Source organism: Geospiza fortis, unplaced genomic scaffold (genome assembly GCF_000277835.1).
Source record: "Geospiza fortis unplaced genomic scaffold, GeoFor_1.0 scaffold1831, whole genome shotgun sequence".
Taxonomy (NCBI): domain Eukaryota; kingdom Metazoa; phylum Chordata; class Aves; order Passeriformes; family Thraupidae; genus Geospiza; species Geospiza fortis.
In genome coordinates this window covers 438,821-439,065 of record NW_005054525.1, presented here as the reverse complement: position 1 = coordinate 439,065, position 245 = coordinate 438,821, and positions in this window count along the sequence as shown.

Here is a 245-nt window from a genome sequence, read left to right as displayed (position 1 = left end):
TGGCCCTGCTAGAGCAGGGAGGCTGAACTGGATGATCTCAAGAGGTACCCTCCCATCTCAGCCATTCTGTGATTCTGTGATCATGCTCCACTTGAATGTCCCAATGAAGTGGATTAGCTACCTTTATAAAGGTCTCTTCATATTAAAACACCTAGTACCAACATAAGACATCATTCAGAACAGGCAATGTTGGCCCTTCTTCCACTAAAAACATTTAAAACACCAACATAAAAATCATGACATCA